Source organism: Chlorocebus sabaeus, chromosome 9, assembly GCF_047675955.1.
Source record: "Chlorocebus sabaeus isolate Y175 chromosome 9, mChlSab1.0.hap1, whole genome shotgun sequence".
In the NCBI taxonomy this organism is placed as follows: Eukaryota; Metazoa; Chordata; class Mammalia; order Primates; family Cercopithecidae; genus Chlorocebus; species Chlorocebus sabaeus.
In genome coordinates this window covers 70,005,823-70,019,174 of record NC_132912.1, presented here as the reverse complement: position 1 = coordinate 70,019,174, position 13,352 = coordinate 70,005,823, and positions in this window count along the sequence as shown.

The window sequence follows — 13,352 nt, the reverse complement described above, 5'->3', positions numbered from 1 at the left end:
CCATTGCACTCCAGCCTGGGCAAGAGCGAAACTCCATCTCAAAAAAAAAAAAAAAAAAAAAAAAAAATTCAGTGAATGGCACTATGTCTGGACTTGCCTGAAGATAAGCATCACCTTGGTGTTTGTTAAACTATTGATTCCCCCCCCTTTTTTTTTTGAGATATAGTTTCGCTCTTGTTGCCCAGGCTAGAGTACAATGGCACAACCTCGGCTCACTGCAAACTCTGCCTCCCCAGTTCAAGTGATTCTTCTGCTTCAGCCTCCCGAGTAGTTGGGATGACAGGTCCCCACCACCATGCCCGGCTAATATTTTTATTTTTAGTAGAGGTGGGGTTTTGCCATGTCATCCACCCACCTCAGCCTCCCAAAGTGCTGGGATTACAGGCGTGAGCCACTGCGCCTGGCCAAAGTATTGATTCTTAAGTCCAGACCCAGACCTTCAGATTTAGAATTTGGTGAGAGGGCGTGGTCATCTACATATTTCACAAGCACCCCAGTGATACTTTTTTCTTTTTTTGAGACAGGGTCTCACTCTGTCACCCAGGCTGGCATGCAGTGACATGATCTCGGTTCACTGCAGCCTCTACCTCCTGGGTTCAAGGGATTCTCCTGCCTCAGTAGCTGTAATTCCTGCCTCAGGAGCTGGGATTATAGGCACATGCCACTACGCCTGGTTAATTTTTGTACTGTTAGTAGAGACAGGAGTTTCACCATCTTGGTCTCGAACTCCTGACCTCGAGTGATCTGTCCGCTTTGGCCTCCATAAGTGCTGGGATTACAGGCATGAGCCACCATGCCCGGCCTTCCAGTGATTCTGATCAGCCAACTTTGGGACCCACCTGGGCTAGGGTTCTTGCTGCAGTTTGTAACTCACCTCTCTACATTGTTTCCTCATCTGCAAAACATGTCTAAAGATTACTCCTCCCATGTAGACCAAACGAAATGAATGTAAAAATGCTTTACTGGCTGGGCGCAGTAGCTGAAGCTTGTAATCCCAGCACTTTGGGAGGCCGAGACGGGCGGATCACGAGGTCAGGAGATTGAGACCATCCTGGCTAACACGGTGAAACCCCGTCTCTACTAAAAAATACAAAAAAACTAGCCAGGCGAGATGGCGGGCGCCTGTAGTCCCAGCTACTCAGGAGGCTGAGGCAGGAGAATGGCATAAACCCGGGAGGCCGAGCTTGCAGTGAGCTGAGATCCAGCCACTGCACTCCAGCCCGGGGGACAGAGTGAGACTCCGTCTCAAAAAAAAAAAAAAAAAAAAAAATGCTTTACAAGCTCTAAAACCTGATGTCATTATAGAGGATGATGCATGCGGGTATTATTGTTAGTGGTCCATGGTTGTCATCTGACTTCCCCAGCCTAGAGACTCAGCCTCAGCCCTCTGTATCAGACCCGTCCCCAGAGGCAGAAGGCACCCTCATCCAGGTCATGCACATATAAATACAAAAATGACAGGTTGTGGTTAGTGTTGTGGGAGCCTCTGACCAGGACTTAGGTTCCAAGGATGGCAGTACAGGGAAGGCACAGACAACTAGATGGAGGTACAGGAGTCAGACTCAGTGAAACCAATTCCAGAACCCAAGTCTACCAAATCGCCATGTGGCCTAGTGTGTAGGTGGTCCCTGTTTAAACATGCTTAGCTCAGCTCAGAGCACCCTCATCCACTGAGACTGGAAAGGAACAAAAATGATGGCATGCTTTCCATCCTGGACCTGAAGCTTCTTCTTCTTCTTTTTTTTTTCTGAGATGGAGTCTGGCTCTATCACCCAGGCTGAAGAGCAGTGGCATAATCTCAGCTCACTACAACCTCTGCCTCCTGGGTTCAAGCAATTCTCCTACCTCAGCCTCCAGAGTAGCTGGGATTACAGGCATGCACCACCATGCCCAGCTATTTTTTTTTTTGTATTTTTAGTATGTTTAGTATGTTGGCCAGGCTAGTGTTGAACTCCTGACCTCAAGTGATCCACCCGCCTCAGCCTCCCAAAGTTCTGGGATTACAGGCATGGGCCAATACACCCAGCCCAGAAGCTTCTTGAAATTAGGGCTAAAGCTTTATTCATCACATGTCCCTTGCACTACAGGCACTTAATGGGTGCTTACTAACTGTTTAAGGTAAAATGAATGATAACCATAGCTAACATTTATTGAGCACCTAATGCACCAGACATTCTGCTAATAATTGCATTGATTTTTTCCTCATCCCCACTTCAGAGATGATGAGAAAACAGAAGCTCAGATAATTTACCCAAAGTCACAAATTTACAAGTGGAAACAGCCAGTATGTGAAGGGTCAGTTTGCTTGTCGCCCAAACCCATTGCTTCCCCATAGAAGAGGAGTGAAAATGTGCTTTGTACTAAGACTTTTAAGAAAACTCTCAAATAATGCCTTGCCTTTCCCAGGGTCCAACAGCTGCAGACAGCTCATTTCTGATGTGTATTGGCTTAGAGCCCTGTGGAGGCCTGGAATTTCTCTCTGACCCGCAAGAGCAACTGTCTGACAAAGCTCATCCATCTCTGAACTTTCTTGGGCTCTGGCACTATCCCTGGAAGAACCTGAATCTCTGTTGCTTTTTTAGGACCGAGGCTAACAGTCACCCTCACTTTTTAAAGACCTTAGTTGGTCCAGGATCTCTTTCATATAAGAAAAACCAGAGGTGCCCTTTTCCCAGGTGAGGAACGACACCTTCTCATTTCCTCTGTCCCAGACAGACTCACCGTCAGATTCCCTGACCTGGGAGATAACCTTTGAGGCCATCCCAGCTGGCAGGAGGGTGGGGGCAAAGTCCCTTGAGATTCTCAGATGCTTTCCAGTGCTCTCCATCGAGACATTTGGGACCCTCCCTTGACATAAGCAGCAATGTGTGACATGGTTAAGTGCTTGGACCCTGAAGCTGAGCCTCCAGGAGGCAGAATCTGGATGCTTCTCTGTCACTTCCTACCTAGGGATATTAGACCAGGCACTTAGCATCCTGAAGCTTCTGCTTGCTCAGCTGTAAAATGGAGACAAATAATATCTACTGACAGGAATGCTATAAATAGTAAATGTGTGTGAAATGCATAGTGCACGTAGCATTTAGTCATTCATTCATTCATCGAACAAACCTGCTTGTCTAGTGAGTCTCTGGCAGGCTAACTCAGAGCTAGATTCTCAGGGAATCAAGGACATGTGTTTAGTGAGCATTTCCTGTACAGCCAGGGTGCCTGTATATGTTGCCTACGTAAGCAATCCTGTTCACCCCTCACTGATGTTCTCTGTGCGGCAAGCCTTTCAGGGATGGAGAAACTGAGGTACCCAGGAATTAAAGCTTAAGCTTTGTGAGGGGGGAGGGCACCTGCTTCGTCATATCCCTCTGTGCCTAGCATAGCTCCTGGCACACAGGTACCAGTGAGTATCTGCTAAGTGATTGAATGAACCCCGTATTCCCAAAGTGGGGCCCCCAAGCACCCTTGCCTTTCACTTGTTCTTTCCTCCTGCTGTTTGTACTTTATCTCCCCCAGTAAACTCCTAAACTCCCACTCATGTATCAAGACATAGTTTTATTTATTTATTTATTTATTTATTTATTTATTGAGATGGAGTCTTGCTGTGTCGCCCAGGCTGGAGTGCAGTGGCTGGATCTCGGCTCACTGCAAGCTCCGCCTCCCGGGTTCACGCCATTCTCCTGCCTCAGCCTCCCGAGTAGCTGGGACTACAGGCGCCCGCCACCTCGCCTGGCTAGTTTTTTGCATTTTTTAGTAGATACAGGGTTTCACCGTGTTAGCCAGGATGGTCTCAATCTCCTGACCTCGTGATCCACCCGTCTTGGCCTCCCAAAATGCTGGGATTACAGGCTTGAGCCACCGTGCCCGGCCAAGACATAGTTTTAAAGTCTCCTCTTCTATAAACCTGTAACTGCCCCTGCAGCAATTTAGCAGAGCCCTCCTCCTCCTCCTCCTCCTCCTCCTCCTCCTCCTCCTTCTTCCAGAGTCTCACTCTGTCGCCAGGCTGGTTTCTTCTTCTTCTGACAGAGTCTTACTCTGTCGCTAGGCTGGAGTGCACTGGTACGATCTTCGCTCACTGCAACCTCTGCCTCCTGGGTTCAAGTACTTCTCCTGCCTTAGCCTCCCGAGTAGCTGGTATTACAAGTGAGTGCCACCAGGCCTGGCTAAAGTTTGTATTTTTAGTAGAGATGGGGTTTCAGTATGTTGGCTGGTCTCAAACTCTTGACCTCAGATGATCCATCCACCTCGGTTCCCAAAGTGCTGGGATTACAGGTGTGAGCCACCGCGCCCGGCCAGCAGAGCCCTCTTCTAAGTAAAACATCAGGGCGGGGCGTGGTGGCTGGTGCCTGCAATCCCAGTGCTTTGGGAGGCCAAGATGGAAGGATCGATTGAGACCAGGAGTTTGAGACCAGCCTAGGCAACATGGTGAGACCCTGTCTCCACAAAAAATTTAAAAATTAGCCAGCTTGTGTCTGTAGTCCCAGCTACTTGGGAGGCTGAGATGGCAGGAGGTCAAGGCTCCAGTGAGCCATGATCACACCACTCTACTCCAGCCTGGGTGACAGAGTGAGACCCTGTCTCAGAAAAAAAAAAAAAAAAAAAAAGGAAGAAGAAAATCAACAAACAAAGTAAAGCATCATAGAGCAGTTGTCTAAACTCTCTTCAGTGAAGGCCACCAGCCTATCAGACTGTGAGCTGCCTAGGAGCAGGGGGGACCCCTGACTCCTTTCTCTCTGAAACCCCAGCCCCTGGTTTATAACTGCCCACTGTTTGCTGGAATCTGCAACCTATGTGAATGAATTCAATCTCGTAAAGGCAGGTCTAAGACAAGTCTCTTGCTTCTACCTTTAGTCTGTACCCGCAACTGTTGGTCTTGGAGGCTGATGCCCAGGCTCAGAGGTGCCATCCAGCAACTCTGCTGGGCACATGTGGCTCTCTGTGATCTCAAGCTAGAAATGAGCCTCCATCTCCCGCCCTGTTTTCCAGAGCCCTCCCCTGCAAACCCCTTGGAGCCCAGAAGCACTCCAGCCCCATGCAAACACCTGCCCTTCCCCAAAGTTCAAAGCGGTTCTTTCTCCGCCCAAAATGAGTTTGCCTCCTCTTCATTCAACAAAACATTCTTATTTATCCCACAGATCCAGCCCAAGAGTCTCTTCTTCCATGAAGTTTTCCTTATATGATCTCTCTCCCCTCAGGCACTCTCCCCCTGAGACCCCTTCCTTATCCGGGCTCTGATCCCAGCCATTCTTTGTTTATGGGACAAGATCTTCGAGCCCCTGGGAGTTTCCCACCAGCAAGCCTGGTGCTGGTTTGCACTGTAGTCTTCAAAGTGCTGGGCAAAGGGCCTGGTATACAGTAAATGGAGGTTGCAAACCATGACTGCAGCTGGCCCTGGCTGATGCGGTGTTTTGTCTGCCACCAACTATGTTTTTAAAAGTTTTTTACTGACTGCCATGACTCCCACCTCTAATCCCAGCGGTTTTGGAGGCTGAGACAGGAGGATCATTTGAGTCCAGGAGTTTAAGATCAGCCTGGGCAGTATAGCATGACCTCATCTCTAAAAAAAAAAACAAAAAAGCACATCCAGGCCAACATGGTGAAACCCTGTCTCTACTAAAAATACAAAAATTAGCCGAGCGTGATGGTGCTTGCATGTAATCCCAACTATTTGGGAGGCTGAGGTAGGAGAATCGCTTGAACCATGGAGTCGGAGGCTGCAGTGAGCCGAGATTGCGCCTCTGCACTCCAGCCTGGGTGACAGACGAGACTCCACCTCGAATAAAAAGAAAAAGAAAAAGAAAGTATCTGGGTGTGGTGGCCTATGCATGTAGTTTCAGCTATGCAGGAGGCTAAGGAGGGAAGATGGCTTGAGTACAGGAGGTTGAGGCTGCAGTGAGCCATGATTGTGCTACTGTATTCCAGTCTGGGTCACAGACTGAGACCCTGCCTCAAACACAACAAAACAAAAACAAAAAGAAAAGTCTTGAAGATGCAGGGTGTGGTGGCACATGCCTGTAATTTTTGAGATTGTTCATAAAAACGTTTTTGTTTTCTTATCTTCATTTGAGAAATGGAAAGAAAGGTCTGGGCCCTCATTTCAACATGGCAAAGGTTCCCTAAAGCCAAATAGTCACTATTTCCTTTAGGCAGGGTCTATTCTCTCTTTTTTTTTTTTTTTTCTGAGACAGAGTTTTGCTCTGTCACCCAGGCTAGAGTGCAGTGGCTTGATCTCGGCTCACTGCAAGCTCCGCCTCCCAGGTTTACGCCATTCTCCTGCCTCCGCCTCCGGAGTAGCTGGGACTACAGGCGCCCACCACCACACCCGCTAATTTTTTGTATTTTTAGTAGAGACGGCATTTCACTGTGTTAGCCAGGATGGTCTCGATCTCCTCACCTCGTGATCCACCCGCCTTGGCCTCCCAAAGTGCTGGGATTACAAGTGTGAGCCACCGTGCTCGGCTGGGTCTATTCTCTTAAGTGCTAGAGTCAATCCTTAACTTACTACATCTATTTGCCTGGCCCTGGAGATACTTGTTATATTTTATTTTATTTTAAAATTATTATTAGTTTTTTCTTTTCTTTTTTTTTTTTTTTTTGAGATAGAGTCTCACTCTGTCGCCCAGGCTGGAGTGCAGTGGTGTGATCTCCGCTCACTGCAAGCTGTGCCTCCCGGGTTCATGCCATTCTCCTGCCTCAGCCTCCTGAGTAGCTGGGACTATAGGCGCCCACCACCATGCCCGGCTAATTTTTTGTATTTTTTTTTTTTTTAGTAGAGATGGGGTTTGACCGTAGCCAGGATGGTCTCGATCTCCTGACCTAGTGATCTGCCTGCCTTGGCTTCCCAAAGTGCTGGGATTACAGGCGTGAGCCATCGCGCCTGGCCTATTATTAGTTTTTTGAGATGGAGTCTTACTCTGTCACCCAGACTGGAGTGCAGTGGACTGATCTCATCTCACTGCAACCTCTGCCTCCTGGTTGAAGTGATTCTCATGCCTCAGCCTCCTGAGTAGCTGGGATTACAGGCATGCGCCAGTACGCCCATCTAATTTTTGTATTTTTAGTAGAGATGGGGTTTCACTTTGTTGCCAGGCTGGTCTTGAACTCCTGACCTCAGGTGATCCGTCCCTCTCAGCCTACCAAAGTAGTGGGATTACAGGTGTGAGCCACTGCTCCCAGCCCCCCTTGTTATATTTTAGATGAGAGAAAGACACTCTGGAGTCAGTTAGGAGTGTTTGGGTTGGGCTCATCTCATTGTCCTTCTCCAAAGGGACTAACTCATGCATTGTGGGTAGGTGGCCCAGGCTGGACAAGATAGACATAATCTATTATTCTATAAATGCTTACCATAATGTGTTTGCACTCTCCTATCAATCCTATGAAGTGGATTGGATGGTTACTCCCATTTTACAGGTGAGGAAACTGAGGCTCACAGAGGTTAAGCAGCTTGCCAAGGAGGAGAATCTAGCAGGTGGTAAAGTTGTGAGGGGCTCTAAGTCGCTGTGACTTGAGAACCCACACTGGATGCTCCCTTGGCCCAGCAGAGTCACTTATTATTACTTTCCTTGCACAGAGAGGTCTTTCCCAGCTTCCCCCATCTAAACTGACATCCTGCACTCTGTTCTATCACTGTTTATTTTCTCCACAGCTCTTCCATGGTCAGAAATTACCTTGTGGCTGGGTGCAGTGGCTCATGCCTGCAATCCCAGCACTTTGGTAGGCTGAGGCGGGCAGATCACTTGATGTCAGGAGTTTGAGACCAGCCTGGTCAACATGGTGAAACCCTGTCTGTACTAAAAATACAAAAATTAGCCAGGTGTGGTGGCACATGTCTGTAAGTCCAGCTACTTGGGAGGCTGAGGCAAGAGAATCACTTGAACCTGGGAGGTGGAGGTTGCAGTGAGCCGAGGTCGTGCCATTGCACTCCAGCCTGGGCAACAAGAGCAAGACTCTGCCTCAAAAAAAAAAAAAAAAAAAAGAAATTACCTTATTTTGTTTTGTACTGTGTGTTTCTTTTTTATCCTTTCCCCTCCCCAGCACTAGGCTGGCTATAAGCAGCTTCTCTGTTTAGTTCATTGCTGGATCCCAGTTGTTAGCACAGTTCTTGACACATGTAAGTGTTTATAGTACATGTTTGTTGAATGAATGCATTTAACCCGGTGTCTGCATTGCAGGACACAGAGGTAAGAAGGCAAAGACAGGGAAGGCGCTTCTTGGTCCGGTGGCCACTAAAAGGACATAAGTCCCTCAGATCAGCAGCTCCCACTGCTTTCAAGTTCTTCCACCTCACTCTCCTGAGCACATGGTCGGGTACACAGTGGGTCTCACATACTGGGTGCACTGTCTTGGCATGCCGACGTCTGGACATCAGCAAGACAATGCCTTCTGTGTCCCCATCTCTTTGTGGACACGATTCATGTTACTGCACCTTCTGTGTGTATCACTCATGCCTCCAGTCTCTCTCGTGGTCCTTGCAGGAGCCGTATGACCTAAGCAGGGCTGGTACCACCCTCAGACAGAGTGACTGGCCCCACATTGTCCAGCTGGCAGGGCCTGGCCTGTCTGACTCTGAAACTCAGGCTTCTCCAGCTCCCATGGCCCCCCAGCCTCTTGGGGTGGAGCCAAGTCGAGGCTTGTGCTTCCCACAGGGTCAGGAGGTGAAGGCACAGTCTGGCCTTGGAACCCCCGCGGAATGGGAAGGTTTTGTGAAACAAACAGAGAGACCACCAGGAGGGTGCCCTCCCCTCCCACCCCGGAAGCTTCTCAGAGATTCCCACAGCCCGGCCAGCTGCCTCTGCCTTCTACCTTCCCACTTCCCCTCCACGGGGAGTCACTGGTGCTGAAGTTAAGCTGGAGTTTGATGACCTAACTCTGAGCCTGGGGGTGGGAGAAAGGCTCTGTGCTTGAGAGGAAGAGAGAGAGAGAGAGAGAAGCCATGAATAAGAATCAGAACTGACAGGGAGCAGTGGTTCATACCTGTAATTCCAGCACTTTGGGAGGCCAAGGCAGGCGGATCACCTGAGATCAGGGGTTCAAGACCAGTCTGGCCAACGTGGTGAAACCCTGTCTGTACAAAAAATACAAAAATTAGTCGGGCATGATGATGGGTGCCTGTAATTCCAGCTATTCAGGAGGCTGAGGCAGAAGAACTGCTTGAACCCAAGAGACAGAGGTTGCTGTGAGCCAAAATTGTGCCATTACACTCCAGCCTGGGCAACATAGTGAGACTATGTCTCAAAAAACATGACGCCAGGCACGGTGGCTCACGCCTCTAATCCCAGCACTTTGGGAGGCTGAGGCGGGTGGATCACCTGGGGTCAGGAGTTTGAGACCAACCTGGCCAACATGGTGAGACCTCCTCTCTACTAAAAATACAAAAATCAACTGGGCGTGATGGCGGGCGCCTGCAATCCCAGCTACTCGGAAGGCTGAGGCAGGAGAATCGCTTGAACCTGGGAGGCAGTGGTTGCAGTGAGCTGAGGTAGTGCCACTGCACTCCAGCCCAGGCGACAAAGAGAGATTCTGTCTCAACAAAACAAAACAAAACAAAACAAAATAAAACACAAACAAAAAAAAAACGCCAGGCGCAGTGGCTCATACCTGTAATCCCAGCACTTTGGGAGGGCGAGGTGGGCGGATCACGAGGTCAGGAGATCGAGACTATCCTGGCTAACACAGTGAAACCCCATCTCCACTAAAAATACAGAAAAGTTAGCTGGGCGTGGTGGTGGGTGCCTGTAATCCCAGTAATCCCAGCCACTGGGGAGGCTGAGGCAGGAGAATGGTGTGAACCCGAGAGGCGGAGCTTGCAGTGAGCCGAGATCTCGCCACCGCACTCGAGCCTGGGTGACAGAGCGAGACTCCATCTAAAAAAAAAAAAAAGAAGAATCAGAACTAAGAATAAACACTAAATAAACTAAGAATAACACTAAGCACTTAGGGAGTGCTTACTGTGTGCTGGGCACTGACTGCGCCAGAGATTTATATGTGCAGTTAACTCATTGTCTCCCAAAATTGCTTGCTGACGGTTATCACTGGGAGCAATTATTAATCGTAAAGGGAGCTCTAAAAGTCCTAGTGCTCTGTTTTAGTCATATTTAATCTTTGATAACTTCAAAAGTATAAATGATAGAAACTTACAGAACCAGCTTCTGATAATTTATTGATATTTCTTTTATACTTATTTAGTTTTGCGATCTTTGAGTAATATATTTTAAATTTTATTGTTTTGTTTCTGTCAACATGTGCTATCTTCAAAAAGCATTTATATTAAAAACGTATTATTCAAAATTCAAAATCGTCCAAAAGACCATGGATAATTCAAGTTCAAAGCTGAACAGGCAATGACCAGGCATGGTGGCTGTGATCTCAGTACTTTGGGAGGCCAAGGCAGGAGGATCACTTGTGCCCAAGAGTTCAAGGCTGCAGTGAAATATGATCACGCCACTGCACTCCAGCCTGGGTGACAGAGTGAGATCCTGTCTCTTAAAAAAAAAAAAAAGTGAATGAGTAAACAAATTGCGGTATATCCATATATTGAAATACTATCTGACAATAAAACGGAATGCACTATTGATACACATGAAGGGGATGAATCTCAAAACAATGATACGACAATGATGTGGAGTGAAAGAAGCCCAACAAAAAGTAGTATGCACTGGAAGATTCCATTTCTATAAAATTCTAGAAAATGCAGACTAATGTATAGTTACAGAAAGCAGATCAATGGGTTGCCTAGGGATGGGGAAGAGGGAGGGATAACAAAGGGCAGAAGGAAAGTTTTGGGAATGATAAATATGTTCATTTTCTTTTTTTTTTTTTTTTTTTTTTGAGACAGAGTCTCACTCTGTCACCCAGGCTGGAGTGCAGTGGTGCAGTCTCTGCTCAATGCAACCTCTACCTCGGGTTCAAGTGATTCTCGTGCCTTAGCCTCTGGAGTCGCTGAGGTCACAGGCGCGTGCCACCGTGACTGGGTAATTTTTGCATTTTTAGTAGAGACGGGGTTTCACCATGTTGGTCAGGCTAGTCTCAAACTCCTGACCTCAGGTGATCTGCCCGTCTTGGCCTCCCAAAGTGCTGGGATTATAGGCGTGAGCCACTGTGCCTGGCCTATTAATTTTCTTAATCGTGGTGATGGTTATATATATATATGAAAGCTTATCAAAATGCACACTTTAAATATTTGCAGTTGTAGCCTCGTCAACATGGTGAAACCCCGTCTCCGCAAAAAATATAAAAATTAATCGGGTGTGGTGGTGCATACCTGTAGTCCCAGCAACTCCAGGGGCTGAGGCAGGAGGATCTCTTGAGCCTAGGAGGTAGAGGTTGCAGTGAGCTGAGATCATGTCACTGCACTCCAGCCTGGGTGACAGAGTGAGACCCTGCCTCAAAAAAAAAAAAAAAAGAAAAAGAAAAAGAAAATATTCACAGTTGTGTGTTGATTGTACCTTACTAAAGCTGTAAAAATGAAATTCAATGTAATAAACTTTAGAACTATAAAACTTGGCTAGGCACAGTGGCTCATGCCTGTAATCCCAGCACTTTGGGAGGGTGAGGCAGGAGAATTGCTTGAGGCCAGGACTTCCAGACGAGCCTGGGCAACATGATGACACTGCGTCTCCACAAAAACTACAAAAAGTAGCCAAGTGTGGAGGCAAGAACCTGTAATTTCAGCTACTCAGGAGGCTGAAGTGGGAGGATAGCTTGGTCTCAAGAGATTAAGGCTACAATGAGTTGTGATTGCACTCCAGCCTGGGTGACAGAGTGAGACCCTGTCTCAAAAAAATTACAGATATCTCTATATGTATCTTATTTGAAACTCATAAAACTAATATGTGTAAAAAATTTAAATAAACTTTGATGTTCTTTGTAAGTTTGTAGCATTTATACTTCTGAAACAGTATACTTAATAGAATATACTTCTATTAGAACTTAAAAGTGCTCTAAAACTTTTAAGGATATCAGTCTTGTAGGTCTATTGCCTTGGGGGCCCTGGAGTGGGACCCAGGAATCCTTGCTCTTTCAAAGAGTCTTAGGTAAGATGGGAAACAGAGCATAAACTCTTCTCTCTCTCTCTGTCTCTCTCTCTCCCTCTCTTTCGCTCTCTGGCTTTTCACAAACACATAAGATAGGTATTTCTAAAGATGAGGGATCTGAGACTCAGAGAGGCTCGGTGACTTGCCCCAGGTCACACAGCTCATTAACAGCGGTGCTGGGATTGGAACCCAGGCAGTCTGACTCCAAAGTCCACACAGGCAGGGATTGGGGGCACTTACATCATCTCAAACTCCCCAGTCCCTATTCCTTGTTGGCCACTGACCCCAGAGCTCTCAAGAGCCCCAGGCTGGTGCATCCCCCACTAACATCAAAGGGCCCCAGGCTTCAAAGGCAGGTGAGGAAGATGCACATACCCCATACCTGGCTGAGTATGCAGGGAAGCCTGGGAGAGCTAATACGATTAAGCAGAGACCCAGTGGAGCCGGAAGTAGCTTCCCTGAGTAGATCATTCACTGGAAGTGACTTGCATACATTCTCACCCACCAACCACCCTCAGAGTCTTTCATTCTAGGTCTACTAACAAAACCTCTGGACACTTGGGAATCAGGACAGCAGTGGGGGCTGTGCCAAGTATGTGTCCATCCCCTAGATGAACAAATTTGTTTGAAACCAGTTGCTACCAAATTTGTGCCAGGCATGGTGCTGAGTGCTTCGGACATGTCTCATTTTTATCCTGAAATTAGGTACAGGGTAACCACTAAATGTATGACTCCAAGGAGCTCCTTTGATGTTGCATTCTCTAGGTATAATTATTCCCATTTTACTGATGAGAAAACGAAGGCGTGGAATACCTGCCCAAGGTCAAGTTGGTACTAAGTGGCTAGAATTGGAGCCCAGGACTATTTTGATTCTAACCTCCATTCCCTGCCTTGGCTGTCAGGAGGGAACACACAGCTAAGACCCCAGCATGTTCTCCTAGCCCTTTCCCTTCACTCTGGGTGTCAGGAGTGGCAGGGGTTAACTCTGTGTCTGTTTGCCCAAATTACCCCACGTATCTTTAGGGAATGGGAAACAGACAATCTAAAGCTGAGATCACCTCCTCATGATTCGAGACGTTACAAAACCACAAGGCCTCCCCGACCTTCTTCCATTGCTCCCATGTTCATGCCACCATCCCCCAATCATTCTCCCACCAACCTGCACTGCAAGCACTCCCTGACAAAGGCTGCGGTTTCAGAGCCAGAAAGCGCTGGGGTTATGAGGAGTGAGGGAGGCTCCAAGCGCAGGGCCGCTTCCCCCCAGCTCCTGTCTTGGCCACACCAGCCTCTTTTCCAGGGGAGCTTCCAGTCCAACCTTCCCAGCCTATTCTT